The sequence below is a fragment of the Bos indicus genome, chromosome 22 (genome assembly GCF_029378745.1).
Source record: "Bos indicus isolate NIAB-ARS_2022 breed Sahiwal x Tharparkar chromosome 22, NIAB-ARS_B.indTharparkar_mat_pri_1.0, whole genome shotgun sequence".
Classification (NCBI taxonomy): Eukaryota; Metazoa; Chordata; class Mammalia; order Artiodactyla; family Bovidae; genus Bos; species Bos indicus.
The window spans coordinates 54,494,078-54,512,012 of NC_091781.1; the positions used below are offsets into that span (position 1 = coordinate 54,494,078).

Consider the following 17,935-nt stretch of genomic DNA (forward strand, 5'->3'; position numbering starts at 1 on the left):
ATGGTGGGACCAAGGCACAGAGAAGCTATGAAGCTGGCACAAAGTCACACAGCAAGGAAGCGCTGGAGCAGGAGTTGAAATCCTAGAGTCTGGGCTTTAAACTCCTCCCTGTACTACCATCTTCGTTGTTTGCTCTGAACTGGCAATTTTTAGGCACCTACTGCATACGGGTACTCTGCTGGGCACGTGGTACACACAGGAGCTTGTTAACTTCTCACGACAGCTCTGGGAGGCCGGGATCATTTCAGAAGAGGAAATGAGGGCTCCCGTGAGATGCACAGAAACACCCAAGATTCCACTGCGACTGAGCTGGGCATGCAGGTGGGAGATGGCTCTGTTCTCCCCACCTGGTGGCCCTGTCCAAGTCCCTGATAGGTTATTATCTTATTCACCGTATTTCAGTGAAGCTAAGATGCGTCTGCTGGAAGAAGCATCGCTACTTTATGTACGCGTCAGAAAGAGAGGGGCATGGCTGGGTCTACTGCGTGCCCTGATTCAGAGATGTCAAAACGTGCACCACGCCATCCCCATGAGACTCAGCTTTCACCACCATGCCCTACCAGGGAGGCGCTGCCCCCATTGACAGCTGAGGGCACTGAGGCCCAGAGGGGAAGGGCACACAGCTGGTCGGCACTTGGTCCTGAACCACCGTCCACATCACCGCTCAGCCAGGCCATGTGGGACCTCCCCCTGCCCCCCTCTCCCCCTGGCGCCTCAGGTCGAGGAGCAGACTCGGGCAGCTGGAGCCCAGAGCCCCTTGTTTCCCCAACAGCCTCCCCAGGATCCTCCTGCCCTGCCCGGCCTGGACAGGAAGTGGTGGCAGCTCAGCTCCCGAGCTACCCTGGAGCGGGCACTCAGTCTAGGGAGGCCAGGCTGCAGCGATGCCTCTGGGCCAAACTGCCCACAGCTCCTGCAGTGCAGCCCCTGGGCAGCCAGGCGTGGGCGGGTGAAGCGGCCTGGGCCGGCATGGAGAAGTCCAGACCTTTGTAGACAACTTCCCTTGCAGTGGCAGGAGAAGCCTGGAGAGGCCCGCTTCCTTCCCCAGGAGCTACAAGGCTCCTGGACCCCACACACGGCCATCCACTCATGGCTTCCCCCGACAAGCTCTTCCAACCCCAGGCTTCACTACAGCACAGCATCTCTGGGTCTTTGAAAATCAAATCCACTCCAGCCCTGGGACCAGGATTTGCCCCTTCTGCAGATATCTTTAAGGAAGTCCTCTGGGGGCCCTCCCCCAAAAGCAGGACAGAAATGCAACGTCTTTCAAACACCTGATGCGGTGGGGGCTTCACTTGTGACAGTTTTCTGTCCATCACATCATGCACAGATATGTTTGTGAGATACGGTTCTTCAAGCTCAGAGAGGCAAAGCTCAAGGTCACACAGCAGCAAACGCTGGCACTGGGATTTCAATTCAAGTCTACCTGATGGCATGAGAGGCGATTACTTTAACACTGACCTCTGGGCAGGCCCTGAGCTGAGCGCTTCCTTTGCATTACTTCACCAAATTCTCCCACAAGCAACAGTATAATAATAACAACAACACTTTTCTTACTCCCCATCATACAGATGAAGAAACATCCTCTGGGCCCTCAACTGCAACACAGCACAAGGCGCTTGATTTGAAACCCATTTGCCTCTCACAACTGAGAAGGTGGCTACTGATGTTACCCCCACTTAATGGAGGAGTAAACTGAGGTTAAGTCACTGGTTCAACCACACACGGCTATTTCACGGTGGAGCCACTTGTTAGCATATGGCTTGGATTAAGCAATTACCCTCCCACACATCAAGTTAAAAAAATATTTGTAAAATGCTTGAGGATACATTTTAACTATTAGAAATGACTATTAGGATTAGCATTTTAGAACTTGGCTATGATCCCACAGACTGAGTGGCTGCTGTCCCATTCTCCAGAAGAGAACCCTGAGGTTCACAGAAGGGACTGTGGGATCTCAACCTTCTGCCCTGCACTGGTCTTCAGGGGCCAGCAGGGCTCACTCACGCCCCGCCAGCTACCCTGCCCACTCTTAGCTCTTCTCTCCCCAAGGCCCTGTAGGCTCTGGGTGAACACAGGGCTGGCTGGAGGTCTTGCCCTGTGGGTTCCTGGCTACGTGGAGCCTCCGTTCAGCAGCTGTACCAAGGGAGGAAGGAGAAAGTGCGCTGGAGACCTAGGTACATTCTCAGCTCTGCCCCTCTTTTGCTGGGTGACTTGGGCACTTCTGAACTCCCCAGGCCTCAGTCTCTTTGTCTGTAAAATGGGTAACAGTGAGGAAATGCAGCAATGTGCGTTGGATTCACTGGCAGTAAAGGGGCTTTCTAGTAGCTCAGATGGTAAAGCATCTGCTTGCACTGCAGACCTCGGTTCGATTCCTGGGTTGGGAAGATTCCCCCAGAGAAGGAAATGGCAACCCACTGCAGTATTCTTGCCTGAAGAATCTCATGGACAGAGGAGCCTGGCAGGCTACAGTCCAGAGGGTCGTAAAGAGTTGGACACAACTGAGCAACTAACACATACATGGCAGTAAATGCTCAACAAATACAGTCATCCCAAGACCCCCGGCAAACATAGAAACTCGGGATGCTCAAGTCCCTTCCAGGAGGCCCTCTGTATTTGGGGGCCACACACCTGCAGGTACAGTGGCTGGCTCCATTCGTGACTGCAATGGGTTGCATCGTGTCTACCCAAATTCAAGCCTACTTGGCACCTCAGAAGGTGCCCTTATTTCGAAAGGGGGTCTTTGTAAATCTCAGTCATCCTTGATTTAGGGTGGGCCCTGTATTCAGTGACTATAAAGAGGAGGTGAAAGGGGAGAGGACACAGGGTGAGATGAATACGGATTTGAGAGGGAGTGACGCGGCTGTAAGCCAAGAAACGCCTTGTATCGCCTCTCTCGGGGCCTCTAGGGCGAACTGGCCCTACCAACACCTTGATTTCAGACTTCCAGCCTCCAGAACTGTGAGAAAATAACTTTCATTGTTTTAAGCCATTAAACAGTTTGTGGTCGTTTGCAACGATGGCCACAGCAAACACACACAGCAGTTGTAACTGCTGCGGTTGATCACGCCTCCGACTCGCCCTGGCTCAGCCTCTTCACCCCGAGGGCCGGCTGGCAGGAGAATCTGCTCCCACTGAGGACATGAGGCAGGCGGGATCACGGCCCCCGCCTTCCAGGGGGAGCATGGGACCAGGGTGCCATCACAACTTGCCCAAAGTCACTGATCCATGCCAGAGGTGGGCCTGGAAACCCGGTCACTCAATCCTCAGACCAAGGTCATCTCCCCTACACCCGGGGCCTCTGCAGCCTCAGGGACCCCAGTCCTGGTGTCCCTTCCCCTGACCACATCTGGCCCGGCCACCTCGCCCTGCATGGAACCCTGCAGAGGCTTCCTGAGTTGTGCAGGATGCTTCCGAGGGCTGGAGGGCAGGGTGAAGCCCTCAACACGTCACCCGGCAATCACATTACTTCTTCTTTTTTAACTGCTGTCACCCTGCAGTCCTATGAAGTGGGCAGACTGGGAAACACAGTCCCACTTTACAGATCCAAAACCGAGGCTCCAAGAGGCGGCAGGGCTGACACAAGGGCACGCAAAAGCCGCGGAGGTAGGTTCTAAGCTCACACCTTCCGGTTCTCAGTCTCCAGTTTCCACTCACTAAGCCATGAACACAAGCCACATCCTGAGCCCAGCACCCTCTCACTCGCGCTTTACCGCAGCCCGGGACGTGGGTACCATTGTCATCCACTCCACAGATGGGTGAACTGGGCAATGGTGGTCACCTGGAATGCCAGGACACACCGCCTCCATCCACTTTCAGCTCTCAAAAAGTGACACAGTGAAGTCACTCAGTCGTGTCCGACTCTTTGCAACCCCATGGACTGTAGCCTACCAGGCTTCTCCATGGGGTTTTCCAGACAAGGATAACTGGAGTGGGTTGCCATTTCCTTCTCCAGGGGATCTTCCCCACCCAGAGGATCGAACCCAGGTCTACCTGCATTGCAGGCAGGTGCTTTACCCTCTGAGCCACCAGGGAAGCCTCTCAATGAGGGGTAAAGCCAGACACCCAGTTGTCTCCACCCAGGAGAACATTCTCCCTAAATACCTTGTTTCAGGCTCCTACAGAGAGAGAGAGGGATGAACTAGCGCAGGTTCAATATTCAGACTTTGGAGAGAGCAGGTTGGGCTGGTGGGGCGTGGGGGTTGAGATTCCAGGCATGAGGCCCGCCTGGCCTCCCAGTCTGCACTGTGTGCTCCAGGCAGGGCTGGGGGAGGCGCCTGTCCACCCCTACATCGTGTGTGTGCATGTGGCACCCAGATCCCGCACCCCAGACAGCTCTACCGCAGCCCTTTGGGAACTAAGGAGGCTGAGAAGAGCTGCATTCTGTAGCCCAGGCTCCTCCACAGCCCCAGCCTTGGCTGTGCACCTACTATGTGCCAGCTGCTTCTCAATATCAATCTGAATAAACCGTGCGTGCTCAGTTGTGCCCAACTCTTTGCCACACCATGGACTGCAGGCCAGCAGGCTCCTCTGTCCATGGGATTCTCCGGGCAGGAATACTGGAGTGGGTTGCCATTTCCTCCTCCAGGGGATCTTTCTGACCCAGGGATTGAACCCGTGTGTCCTGCACTGGCAGGCAGGTTCTCTACCTCTGAGCCACCCAGGAAGCCCTGAGTTAAGCAGCCCTGCTTTAAAACTATCTCCGTTCTAGAGAAGGGCAGAGTGGAGTTACAGATACGAGCCTTGTCACCACTGTCAGGACACGGCTGGGGTGAGGCATCCCCAGGGCTCAGGGCTAAGGCCCAGGGAGTCTCCTTGGAGCCCTCCTCCCAGCCACATGGGACCTGAAGCTTGCCTGGCTCCCAGAGAGGCCTGATTTAACTGTGCACGTGGAAGTCAGGGGCTGGGGGTCGGACGGAGGACTGGAGGGCTGGACAGCCAAGGTTCAGTCTCCTTCTGCTGCCAACTTGCCAGGCACCCTCAGTTTCCCAGGAGGCGGTGGTGGCTGGGGAGCCGCCTGATGGCAGGCACCCCCAGCTCCAAGAGTCCGTGAGCTCCAAAAGCTCATTCTTACGCCCCTCAGCTCCTCCCTCCCCGGGGTCTCAGAGCCGTAGGGATGAGAACGCAGGGACTCTGATGAAGAGGCAGTCCCCAGGACCTCCTGACATACTGGGGGACCCAAAGATCTGCCCCCACAGGTGATTCTTTAGGTTCCCATCCTTGTCTCCGCTCCTGACCTTGGCCGATCACAGCAGCAAGGTGCTCTGCTGCCCCGGCTCCTGGCCTTGACTCCAGGCATGGCTCTGTACACAGCTCTCTGCGGGAGTCCAGGGCCCCGGCCAGCTGCGGGCCAGGCAGGGCAGGGACAGGTCTGCCCTGGCCACACGTGAAGACACTGAGATGCTGAGACAGAGAGACTTGCCCAAGGTCACACAGCTTCCTGGGGAAAGAGCCTGGGCCTGGCATGGGCAGCCTTTTACCTTAGACTCAAATATCTGGGGGAAACCAGTGGCCCAAACAGGCCTCTGCTGCAGGGTGCCTGGGACCAGAGGGGGTTGGCAAGACTCCGCACTCTCCACTGAGCACAGTATGACCTTGGACAAGTCCCTTCCCCTGGCTGGGTGTAGGTGTCAATTCCGTGGGGTCACGGGGTGGCAGAGGTATCCGGCTGCCCAGGACAGGGCCACACCTGCCTGGGGAGGGTTCCGCCTTCAGCCACAGGAGACCCTCTGGACCTTTTCTTGGAGCCTCACCCCCAGATCCTAAGATCTTGGCTGGCTGGCGCTCAAGAGGCTGGCAGCCCAAATTGGAGCTGGCCTTTCACAGGACGGGAGAGGAGGAGGGGGTCTCAGGGGTCAGGCAGGGATCCTGGCGGCCTAGCCTACCCCCCATCTCTGCCACGTTCCAGCTGTGTGACCTTGGGTAAGTGCCTTCACTTCTCTGTGCAGCTTCTTCATCTGGGATTTGAGGATAAGAAGGCTATGGGAGGCCTCACTGAAGTGCCAACCACGGAGTCATTAGCTCCGTGAAGGCTAGCAGGCTTATTATCATCTGTCCCGGTGTCCTTGACCCGCACCTGTCCTGGGCGGAGAGAGAGAGGGTGGGGGGAGGGGTGGGTGGTCAGTGGGAAAACAGAGGGAGGGGACCAGCCACGGGCAGCTTTTCTGACTTTCGGATTGAAGAAGACTTTGGAGGCTGCCAGAGGCATCCCACGCCCCAGCTCTCAAAGACCCCACACCAGCGTGCCGGTTTTCAGGTGCCCAGAGAAGGGGTGGCGGGGCTAGTCTGGGCTCCTGGTGGTCTGGGTCATGGGCAGAGGCCACCCTCGCCTCCTCCTCTGTTTCCTTTCCAATTCCAGGCACTTCTGCAGAGCACCAAGAAGCCAAGATGGCCTTGCTGAGCACAGGCACGGCTTCCTGGGAATGTGGGCTGGCCCTCCCCTCAGGCCTGCATGGGGCCAGGTGTCCCTCTGCCCCACAGGCAGCCCCCTGGGGCGCACCCAGGAGGTTCCTGCACTCCCACGAAAGATGCCTGCCTATCGAGGGGCCAGTGTGTGCTACGTCTCTGCCTGGGCCATCTTAGCACCCGGGCAACACACATTCGCCCATGGGTACACTCCAGCAGGCCCCGCACCTGCCAGTGCATGGATGGGCATGCGGATGGCACGCAGGACGCCACACGTGCGTGCCTGTCACTTTCACAAGCCACAGTCACGGCTGCTACGGGGCCTGGCGGCGTGGGCCGATTCACCCATGGGCAGCCTATGGCATTTCTGGGTTGGCGCTGCTCACACGCGTGTGAGGGCATGCTGCCCTCACAGGTGTGAGTGTGTGTGTGTGCACTTGCAGGCACATGCATGCTGCAGTCGTGTAGATGCTGTATTCTGCAGGTGAGCAGGTGGTATTCAGGGCTGTGAACTGTGTTCACATGTGCTGGGGTGTATCTGGGGGCACCGGCACGCCATATGTGTGTGTATAATTTGAACACATATGATGCACTACTCTGTGTACTATATTTGTATATGTGCATCTGTGCAGATCTGTGGATGTATGTGTGCCCTGACGAGAACGGGACTAGGGGGGAGTATGAAGGTGGCTGAATAATATGGGCCACCCGCCTCTTTCCTGGACACCACCCCCCTCACCAGCAGGGTTCCCCCAGAGACACAGCCCCCTCCCTGCCTCTGCTCTTCCAGCGAAGTTAACAGGCGGAGGGCCCCGGGGCCTGAGCTCCAAGCCCCCTCCTCGTGCACACGTCAAAGGAGAATTTCTCCGGATGGCGCCCGCCGCTCCTGGAGATGCCCCAAACGTCAGCTCTGCCTCCTCCCAGCGACCTGGAGAGCAATGCAGGCAAGGAGAGGAGCCCGCTCCGTGCCGCGCAAGGGGGCTTCAGCGTTGCGCCTAGACCCTCTGCTGGTGGAGCCTGCCTGCTCACTTACCCTTCTGAAGGTCGAGCCAGGTTGGGCCGACCCCTCCCCACACGACCTGGGTGAGCAGAGGACAGCCGTGGCGTGGACCGGCCACTGGGCTAGAACGGGTGGCTGCCACGCTGCCACGGCAGCTCATCCTAGGGGCATGCAGAGGCCCCCTGCTGGATTTCCCAACCTTGACCCTGCCTGGGGGCAGGGAGGAGGCCCCCTGCCCGATGCCTAGGGCTCAGCCAGGGGCCACCGAGGCTGGCTGGGGCTTTGGTGCAAAAGTGCCAGCTCTACCACCCAGCATGACTGCTGCAAAACGGCTGGGCATGCCACTCCTGCTCCTCACCAGGCGTCTCAGGAACCCGGGGGACTTGCCCCTGCCACCACACGCCCGGCTGGCCTGACCCGGGGCGGGGTGGGGGGGGCTCCCCAGTACTCCGCAGCAGCCCACCCCACCGAGGGGACCCTCCACGGGGGCCTCCCTCTGCCTCTTTCCCGGGACTCTGGCCGCGGCGGGCAGGGGGCAGCCTCCGGTCCCCTGCGTCTCCCTGGGACGAAGCTCAGAAGGAAAAGAACCTTGCCCCCACTGCCTGCCGGCCGGCCCTTGCGTAACGTCCATTAGATGCATCCGCTGCCCAGAGGCAGCCAGAATGTGCCTGAGACCCCGGGCATCCGCCTGTCCGAGGCCCCCCTGCCCATGTCCCTGGCGCCCCAGCCCTCCCCCCACAGCACATGGACCCTCACACTAGTGTCTCCCTCAGCGGGCCGGCTCCTAGTGCAGCCTGAGCTGCTGTCAGATAAACAAGCCCGGCTCTTACCCACCCCCCCCTCCCCCCACCAACGCTGCCACCGCCACCACCATCAGCACTGGAAAAAAAAAAAGAAACGAAATGAAACAAAATAAAATGGATGAGGGAGGAAGGGGAGAGCGAAATGGGGCGCTTTTTATTTTTTATTTCTCATGCTGGGGGATGCCGGTACTTACTTGGCTACGAAAATCGCCACAAATCCGGCACGGTTTCCAGGCGGGCAGCCCCGGAATCGCGGTGCGGCAGCTGGTCCCGCGGCTGAGCCCAGCCGGCGTGCCCGGGTCCCTCTGCAGACTGTACCATCCTGCCCGAGCAGGTGGGGGGGCGGGGGGGAGGTGGGAAGGCGCCGGCGCCGGCTTCTAGGAGAGCATCTAGCCGGCAAAATGCAAGATCTCGGGGGAGGTGGAGGCCGCCCCTGTCGCTGCACAGCCGCCCAGGCTGGGGGAGGGGGCACCGGAGGACGAGGGAGGGGCGCGGGGAGGGCGCGTTCTGATGGGGGGCTGGGGGAGGCGGGGGGCGGGGGCGGCGGTGCGCGGACCGAACCACCACCGCCACCGCCACGGTGTTGTCTGCGGTTTTAATTCTCCCCGTGGGGTCATGAGGAACCGAAGCTGGCAGAGTCCAGGAATATGCCCGCTCCCCCAAGCAGGAGGGGATGTCAAGGGCATGGTGGGGGTAGGCTCGGGACTGCGCTGGAGGGGAGGGGGTCCTTCGGGTGAGCGGTGGACGTGCGGGGCGGGGCGGCGGGGGCGGGGGGGGGGGGGGCTGATAGAGAGGGGAGGATTTTGCCCATACCGCCCTACTTTCCCTTACTTTCCGAGGGACCCATTCAGCTAGGCAGGGGCTCTGGTACCCCCTCTTTTTGAACAGGACACCCCCAGACCTGGGGGGGCAAAGGTCACATGGGGAGCGGGTGGACTCAAGACAGACTAAACACAACTGTGGTTGTAGGACCAATGGAACCAAGCCGGCAGTGAGCTCCCTGCTGCCATGGGAACACAGCCCCAGGACCCCCACAGCCCCTGGACCCACCGCAGCCCCACTGCGGGCTGGGAGCACCCCCACCTGCCTAGGGGCTGCAGGTCTGCAGAGGACTCTCTCCAGGGGCCATTTCTCCACTCACAAGTGCCCCCTGGCAAAGGGCTGCATATGCCTTGCACCTCTCCAGAATTTGCAGGGTGATGAGCTGGGGGTTGATGGTGTCCAGAAGACCCCAGAGACCCCCAACAAGGAGTCTGCAAGAATGGGATTCCCCCAGCCAGTTGCCGGCTTCTTCCCACCTCTTCTCTGCAGACCTGCTGCCCATTTACCTCCTGATGGGTGAGGAGGCCAGCCCTGGGAGCAAGGGTAGGAGGTCACAGTGCATGCAGGGGCCTCTCTTAGATTCCGGAGCCTCCCCCTCCACCGGCCTCCTCCCTCCTCCTGCTTGGCAGGAGCCACTGAAGGCGGAAGGACCTTTAGGACAGTGTCTCGGGGCACCTGTCCGCGCGGAAGGGGTGCTATAGGGGCAGGGTGAGGGCTGGGGGTGCCCTGGGAAGCCGCTCCAGACTTCAGCTGCCTCCTTCCCCTGCCCCCTCTCCCAGCCCACTTCTGAGCTGCCCGCTGGAGCGTCCCGAACTGCCGCTCCATCCCTGGGCTGGCACAGAATATCAATTTGTCTCGTTAAGCTGAAAGTCTGCACTGCACCAAAATCAGAACCCGGCCCGGGCAGAGGGGCCACGAGAGGCAGAGAACGGGGAGCACCAGCAGCCACACAGATACCCCCTTGCCCTTCATCACAACCAGCCCCGCCGGGGTCCCCTTCTGCCACTGGGCCAGGCGAAGTGCGATGCAGGAGGCTGGTGAGAAGCTGAGGGTGCTACGCGCGCGGGGTGGCCTGGGCTCCCCTGGGGCCAGCAGAGGGGGCACTGGGCTGCGTTCCAAAGGAACAGCCCTGGACGCCGCTCAGGGAGGCTGGGACGTCCCGCCTCAGCCCCTTCTCAGGGGGTGCCGACAGGGGTACTCCACTGGTCCCCCTCCACTCAGACTCCTAAGACATACTCTACTTCAGGAGGGGCCATACCAGGAGTACCCCCTTCTCCAGGGCCTGGGGCGGGGGGAAGCCTTTGCCCCCCAACATGGGGCCAAGTAAAAGTGTTGGAGGTGCTGGGGTGAGGGTGAGCGCAGAACGGCAGAGGGGAGAGGCCCACTTCAGCTCCTGTCCGGTGGGAACAACGGTGTCTGGGCCAGGAATCCCACCTTTATGACTGTGAGATGACTGGGGGCACACACGGCTCTTTCCCTGTGATTACAAAGCAAACAGCCCTGCAAGGGGCCGCTTATAAGCCACCATCCAGAAAGAATAATCCCCTCCGTGTCCAGTGTGTTTTAGTTCTCAGAGGCCACCTGCAAAACAGTAAATCACTTACTTCTCACAAGTATGCTGGAGAGAGCACCCATATTACAGATGGGGAACCTCGGTGGGCCCGAGGCATTGCAGTGGCCAGGGCAAGGTCCCTCAGTTGGGAAGGGGGCAGACGGAACCCGTGCTTCAAGCCTGAGGACTACAAGCCCAGGGCTCCCTACACATGAAGGCAGACACAGGCCACCTGAGGGCCCACACTCATCCGCTTGGCTGTCCTAACAGGGACAGCCTGTTACCTGACCCCTGTGAGGGCTGGGCTGAGCCTTCAGTAAGGGATACCAAACTCTTGGGAGCTCATGGGTTTTGGTTCTCAGGATCTAAGCCTAGCACGGCATCTGGCTAAGCTCCCATCTCTTTGGCATTTCAGGCCTGTGTACTTCAGCCTCTGCATCCATGCCCCAAGTACAGGATACTCCCTAACTTTTGAGGCAGTCCAAGTGTTAAATGGCAGAGTTTGGAAGCTTTCCTTATGTTAGGCCCACAGACTCCTACTCATCCTTCAAAGTCCAGCTCAAATGCCCCTGCCTTACCCCTCCCCTGGAATCAATTCTGATTCCGGCAACAGAATTGGTCCATAACTCTGGCCCAGCTCTGACCACATTTCACATCTGTCTCCCTTCCAGGCTTGTGACCACATCAACTCTGTCTCCAAGTTCCAGCTCCCAGCACACGGTAGGTGCCACAATAAAGGCTTGAGTGAATCTGCTGTTGTGTGGTTTTACGTTATCAAATACCGCAGCGTGAAAGACGCTTATCCAGCTCTCCTGTTTTATAGCTGAGCAAACTGAAGCCTCAAGAAAAAAGGTGTCTGGGGCTCACCAAGGTCATTCCTAAGGGTGAAATCTGGCCACAGACATTCATCCCTGGCCCCCTTTGCCTCCCCCTCTGACAGCAGACACACCTGGGGCATCTGGCCTGTCCTTCCAGGATATGTTGGGGGTAGGAGGTACTGGACAGGCAGAGGCGTTGTGAAATCAGACAAACAATGAAACTAGTGTTGCAACTCTGGGAAGGTTGGAAATGACAGGTCAGGGTCACCTACAGGGAAGTGGGAGAGAGAGGCAGGGGCCAGCCAGGAGGAGTGCCCATAGCTTCTGCCTCCAGCATGATCTCGCTTGTGGGGAACATGGCTTGAGGTCAGGGTTGGGGGAAGATCTGAGAAACAGGGTAGGGTTCAGGGGAGAGCGGTTCCAGTGGGATTTCAACTGGTGTTTAGGTGGCCAGTTTTCTCCCCGGTGGCAGATCCCAGGGCCGAAAAGACAGGGGAAGTGGAGAGGGTCCGTCCACCCAGGGATGAGGGTGGGAGCCTGGCCCAGGCATTTTTCACAGGGGAGGCTGACAAGGTAGGTCCAGACAGGTCTGAGGGAGGCAGAGTGGGATGCAGTCTGAGGCCCGCTGTGTCCCTTCTGGAAGGTAACAGGCTCTCTGTGGCTTTCCCCCCTTGAGGGGAAGCAGAAATGAGAACTACGCTTGCCTTGGCCTTGCCCAGCTCAGGGTCTCCTGAAGCCTGGCCCGGGGTCCTGGGGCAGCTGCCATCACAAGGAGCTGCTGGCTGGGCCCTTTGGGGGATGAGAAGCTATTTCCAAAGGCCCCTGCCATCCCTGCCTTGTCTTACTAATCACTCATGGAGAGTTTGGGCTTCTTCCCATTTTACAGGAGAAAACTGAGGCCTGGAGATTTCGAATGACTTGCTTAGGAGTTACAGGGCCAGGGAGGGCCAGAACTCAGATTCGAACCCAGATCTGTGCCACTCGAGATTTGAGCCCATCCATCTGTCCTTGCCTCAAGCCACCCAGCTCTGAGGCCCATGACTCAGACTCTCCGAGGCCCCTGGTCTTTAAGGGGCCACAGAATGTTAGGAGGCCTCGTGGCCCAGCGTGGCCTAACTCTTCCCTCGACCACCTTGGGGTCCTCCATCCACTCCCACCAAGGTCCAAAAGTCCCTTGAGACAACCTGGTCTTGGGCTGAGGCTTTGTGGTCAGACAAAGCTGAGTTCAGATCCTGGCTCCTTCATTTACCAGCTGTGTGACTCTGGGCAAGTGACTCAATCTCCCTGGGTCCCCATTTTCTCATCTGCACAACAGGGACAGTAATACCTATCTGGCAGGTCTGCACGCTAGAGTGAATGGCAGCTGTTGTTCATAGAAAAAACACAGGGGTCAGCTTCTTTTCCCAACCAGGAAAAGAAGTGGGGGAGTGGGCCTCATGTAGCCCTTCGTCCCACTGGCGAATGATGGTCCTCAGATGCCACCGGCGGGGCCTGGGCAGGGCCAGCCTCCAGGACTCTGAAAGCCCAGTCAGCCCTGCTGAGTTGCAAACCCGGGTCCCTGCTTCCCGGCCTTCCCCCGGGTCTTGCTCCCTCAGTAAGGAGGGTGCAGGCCTGGCCCCTGGCTACTCCAGCTGCCATTCATACTGACGTCCTACTGGGTGTCTCCCCTGTTGTGAGATTTGCCAAATCCTGAGTGCTAACCCAATTTCAGTCGTGTCCAGCTCTTTGTGACTCTATGCACCATAGCCCGCCAGGGATTCTCCAGGCAAGAAAACTGGAGTGGATTGCCATGCCCTCCTCTAGGGGATCTGCCTGACCCAGGGATCAAACCCACGCCTCTTAATGTCTTCTGCTTTGGCAAGCGGGTTCTTTGCCACTACTGCCACCTAGGAAGCCCTTTCTGGGAGGTAGATCCTATTTTTATCCCCCCACCCCCATTTTACAGATGAGGAAACTGAGGTTCAGAAAGGTGAAACGATGTCCCAGGTCATAGAGTGAGTGGGGGAACTTGGGCCTGAAACAGGGCTGTGTGAAGGCCCCATGCTGAGCCCAGGGTCTGTGGGAGGTGAGCGTAAACCCGACCCAGGAAGTCATGTGGGACCTGAATTTCCCACAGATCTGAACACCTCAGAGGACCTACCCTAACCCTCCAGCAGAGTGGAGCAGGTATGCAGCCATGGCTGACTGCACCCCCCAACCATGAGGCCAGGAATAGGGGCTAATTAGGGAGTGGGGACTTTCCCATCTGATAGAACAGAGCCTGGTGAGTCAAAAGCTACTCTGGGAAGACTCCCTGGGGGAGGCAGCCTTTTCCGGGCTTGGGAAACCACGGTCTCATTCCTGTTCATCCTTCAGGTTAATGTGACCGTGTTAATGCACAAATATTTATATACTGCCCACTCCCATCTGCTCATCCTGCCTCCTCACCTTGGTCTCCCCCTGCTATCCTCCTCTGGCTTACCCACCCCTTGCACTCTAAGGCCCTCCCTCAATTACTCTAAACCCCTCTTTGGCTTCCCTGTGCCTTCAGCATAAAACCTAAATTCCTGATCACGGCTTATGAGGCCTGGATGACTGTCCCAGACCCCTCCCTTTATCTTCTGTATATCAAGCCCTTCTTGCTTCTGAAACACACCCCTGCATTTCCATGCCTCTGTGTCTCCGCGTGCACTGTCTGATCTGCCAGGAGAACTTCTACTCATCCTTCAAACTCAGCTCCAGCAATTCCTCTTCCAGGAAGCCTTCCCTGATTTCTTCTCCATCATCTCTGCCTCCCCCACTTCCCCACCAATAGAGTCATTGTAATTAATTTTTTTATGTATATCTGTCTTGTTCATCACGGAGCAGGGGGGCCGGGTTCCTTGGGGATAGGGAAGAAGTCTCATTTGCCTATTGTATCCCGAGCACTGGGCACACAGCCTTAATAAATATTGATTGAACTGATGAATACAGGTTTGTTGAATGAAAATGCAATTCCCCTGGTGGTTTTAAACTGGCATTTGCATCTCTCTATGGCTCTGGAAATATTCTTTGGGCTTGCTTGGAGGTCCTGATTAAAGGTTGCTATGTCCTGAATGGGTCAATGAATGGGATTCCCTCTGCCTGCCCATCTTGGGAAGGGGAAAGGAAGACCCCCAACTTCCCTCGGATACCCTGTCCAGAGATGTGTCAACAGGCTTGGGATGCCTCAGCCCGGGCCTGGACTCAAGGTGAGTTATGCCCCCAGGGAAGAGCCCTTGTCCCTAAATGCTCTCTCCTAGATATCCACAGCCTGACATCTCACCATTAGTAATTCATTTCTTTGGATTATTCAGTCATCAAATATGTATTCAGCCTTCACTGAATGTGAGGTACTGTGCTGGGGTCCCTATTTAACATTTATTTGTGTGTATGTGTGTATATATATATATATATATTTTTTTTTTTTTTTCATTTCTACTGGAAGACTGACTCCCTGGAGGAAGAAGAGGAGGAGAAAGGAGAAAAACAGAGAGAGTGGGGATGGTGAATCCAGGAATGTCAGGAGAAGAGGGAAGAAAATCTGTTATTTGCTGAGCCCCTACTATGTGCCAGGCACTTAACACAAGAGCTACCATTTTACTCCTCGTCACCACCCCAGGAGAATTTAGTGTTCTCAGGCCTCAGTTTAGAGGAGAAGCAGCAGCCCAGAGCGGGTGAGTAGCTCGCTTAAGGGGACACAGCTGTGTGGAACAGGATCGAGCATTTGAACTGAGCACTGTCTGTGACCTCTGTGGACGTCTTCCCACCCAGGAGGCTGCCCTGACCCAGCAGGGAAAAAGGACAAGGTCAGAGGGGTGACAACTGAGATGCTCCAAGCTGAGAGGCCTGCCTGCTGAGGGACAGGGAAACTGGACGCACGTCTGGGGTTGTGACCAGTGAGAAGTTCAGCCGTGAACGTGGCCTGTGGCTCGCCACAGTGAAAGGCTGGCTGTGGGGGCCACGTGGGCTGTGTGTGAGTGCTCTCCTTTGTGCCAGCGCACAGTCTAGGTACCCACAGCTGACCTGCTATGTGGAGAGGATCGCTCCGGTTTTACTGATGAGAACACTAAGACCTGGAGAATGGGGAGGGTGTTTAGTCCAGGACTGAACAGCTGGAGCCAGAGGCAGAACTCAGATCTCTTCTGGAAGGCTCGTGGAAGGGTGGTGGGCTTGGGGGTTCACCCTTAGGAGCTTTCCAAGCTGCCAAGGCTTTCAGCAGAACGGAAGCCCCCCTTCTTGACCTGTCACTCAAGTCCCCAGCTTCTAAGATGGGAAGGGGCTCCTCTGCTTCAGTCCCCCCTTGCATGCAAAGGCGGCCAGGAAGTAGGGGTGGGTACCCTGAGTTTGGGCACCTGAGCCCAATGGACTAGCCCCAGTCCTGCTCCACCCTGATGGGCTGTGTGACTTTGGGCAAATCCCGCCCCTCCCCATCTCTCTGGCCTCAGGCTCCTTATCTGTAAAACAGGCACACAGCACTATCTGCTTCCTGCCTCCCTGACTGCTCATTTGTTCAACAAAGATATGCTGATGCCCCCCACTTGTCAGGCTCCTTGCTAGGTGCTGAGGATACAGCGGTGACCAGAAAAGCCCATGGTAGCCACTCTCAGGAGGGTTTAGAGACAGCCGTGAAATGAAAGGACCACACAAACCGACCTGCATGTAAAAGGGGTCTGCGATGAAGGAGCAGAGGCTGTGAGCGCCTTAGGCAGGAACGTCTGGTAGGAGTGAGGGAGGAGCTGAAGAAGGTCTCCCTGAGGGGGTGGCGACTGAGCAGGAGCTCACTAGGTAAAAAGTGGTGTTTCTGGCAAGGGGAACGGCATGTGCAAAGGCCCTGAGGCTGGAAAGGGTTTAGCCGTTCTCGAGGGGTACAGAGGCAGCTGGATTGCTAGCCGGGGAGAGTAGGCAAGGGGCTTGCGGTGGGGGTAGGGCTTGTGGACCAGTTACAGAATGCTGGGAATAGGAGGGACCTTTGAAAGGGACTTGCCTTGTGGCTCAGCTGGTAAAGAGTCCGCCTGCAATGCGAGACACCTGGGTTTGACTCCTGGGTCAGGAAGATCCCCTGGAGAAGGGAAAGGCTACCCACTCCAGTATTCTGGCACTTCCTCGTTGCCTTTGGATGCAAAGGGGGACTGAAGCAGATGAGCCCCTTCCCATCTTAGAAGCTGGGAATAGGAGGGACCTTAGGTTTGAAGAATTAATTAAATGGGATGAGGAACATCAGGCCCATGGCAAGGGCCTGCCGCCGGAGAGAATTGCACAGTGTCACGGGACAGCCACACTGCACGTCACCCGCCTTCCCCAGGGAATGTGTTCACTCAACAAACTGGGACCAGGGCAGACCCTGGGCTAGGGACACACTAGCGTCGACCGGGAGGAAAGGAGGAAAAACACATCCAACAGACACGTGCAGACTCCCACATGTGCTGGGAGGGGAGGGGAGCCACCCGACAGGAGGAGAAACAGACCAGGAGAGGTGAAGTGGGGGCCCCCACCCCCGGAGTCATAGGCGACTGAGATGGGAGCTTTGGGCTCAGTACTTTTAGTTCAGTGCTCCCGCTAGGGCTCTGATGCTTGCCCTGCTGGGCAGAAGAGACAGTATTACTATGAGTCATAAATCGTACTAATGAGGTGGCATTGGCCGAACAATGATTACTAAATACTGAGTATGTTTGTTCTAAAAAATGATCATGTTTGGGCTCATTTAATTCTCACTCTTTAAGGTAGTTCTGACTATTATCCCCATTTTACAGATGATAAAAACTGAGGCACAGAGAGGTCAGGGACCTTGGCCAAGGTTGTTCAGTAAGTGGCATTGGGATTTGAACTCAGACGTCTTCCTACCCTGCTAGAGGCCTGGGGGATGCTTGGGCGCAGCTAGGCGTGTCCAGCAAGTGGCCCAAGGGAGCAGGGTGGAAGTGAGCTGTGTGGAGTCAGAGGTGGGCTGAAAAGGGAGGTGGGCTGATGGCCTCCAAAGCCGTCCCCATAGGGGCGTCCCGCTTTGTCCCAGAGGGAGTTCTCTCTGGGACCTGCCTGTGGAGCTGGTTCGTGTGGAATCGGGGCCTGTCGGGGCTGGAAAGTGCTGCCCTGCCCCTCCGTAAGCCTAACCTTCCATTTTACGGCGGGGTGGCGGGGCGGGGGGAGCTGCAGGCCTAGGCAGGCAGCTGGCTGCCTTGGACACCTGCAGCTGAGTGTGTGCTGGCTCCGGGGCAGCCTCTAACCCTTTAAGAAATCTCTCCTGTCGTCTCGTAGGGCCTCCTGATCCACACCCGCCTTCATCAGATTAGGGGTCTGAGAGCACCTGCATAGGGGCCAGGCCACCCTGTGAACACCCTGCATCTGTGGGCCTCTGTGGACGGGACTGCTCTCAAGGCTGGGCCAACATCTCACTCCAGGGCCACCGACAGGCTTCCCTGGGAGGTGCAGTGAACCCTGGACCAGGAGCTGGCCGAGGTGGGACTAACTGCCGTGAGCCAGGGGGCATTCCGATCTCCCGAGCCCGCCCTCTTCTCCCCCAGCCTCCTGCTCTGCTAACCCCAGG

At 57.5% G+C, this 17,935-nt stretch overlaps 1 protein-coding gene and 1 long non-coding RNA gene across 14 annotated transcripts in view; one reads left to right on the forward strand and one right to left on the reverse strand.

Moving 5' to 3' along the window:
- ATP2B2 (ATPase plasma membrane Ca2+ transporting 2) overlaps positions 1 to 17,935 on the reverse strand; it is a 378,716-nt gene that overhangs the window by 167,032 nt on the left and 193,749 nt on the right. The window contains exon 1 of one of the 13 annotated variants that reach the window (XM_070776836.1): positions 8,400 to 8,528. The exons of the other annotated variants lie outside the window; for them this stretch is intronic. The gene's annotated coding sequence lies outside the window, so the exon portion shown is untranslated. Of the gene's footprint in view, positions 1 to 8,399; positions 8,529 to 17,935 lie in introns of those variants that run through there. 13 annotated transcript variants of the gene reach the window in all.
- On the forward strand, positions 8,771 to 17,811 carry LOC109576122 (uncharacterized). Its single transcript, XR_002183322.2, has 3 exons — positions 8,771 to 8,898; positions 11,251 to 11,299; positions 14,843 to 17,811. It is a non-coding gene; the product is annotated as an uncharacterized lncRNA (long non-coding RNA).